Here is a 552-nt window from a genome sequence, read left to right as displayed (position 1 = left end):
ATCTTGGTATAATTTTTTTCTCTTTTCATATTTTAGTTTTGCCCTGTGTATAAGTATTTTTTCTAGCCACAGCACTGCACAAATGTGTGCGGAACAGTTTCGCTGCCCCACCCACATCTTGGATGCCTTGCGAGTTTGTCATGAACTGGCAAGACTCCTCGGTAACATTGCCAGGCTATGGACCTCTGGAAGTTGTCCAAGGGCTCCGGCCCAAATGCGCTTGGGAACAGGCTGGCCAGTGGACCATCTTCGAAGTCCAGGATGTCTGCCAGGGCGTCATCACACTTGGCCTCTACCAACCCTCTGTAGAATGACGAGGTGGAACCCACGCTACAAGCATTACCCGTGCCTGCCAAGCACCCAACTTTGTTCTTTTTTTTTTCCATGGTTCTAGTTCACTAAAATTAGTGAACCTAGGAAGCATCAGTTTGACGAACGGAGACCACACCCATTCACCAGCCAGGTAAAGCCAAAGATGTCTTAGCCTCAGCGCGTGCTTGAGCATCATCAGCCAATGCATCCCTAGCCCACCCTTTAATGGTTGTTGGCAAC

This window comes from Octopus sinensis, linkage group LG8, assembly GCF_006345805.1.
Source record: "Octopus sinensis linkage group LG8, ASM634580v1, whole genome shotgun sequence".
Classification (NCBI taxonomy): domain Eukaryota; kingdom Metazoa; phylum Mollusca; class Cephalopoda; order Octopoda; family Octopodidae; genus Octopus; species Octopus sinensis.
Note: the sequence above shows the minus strand (reverse complement) of the source record.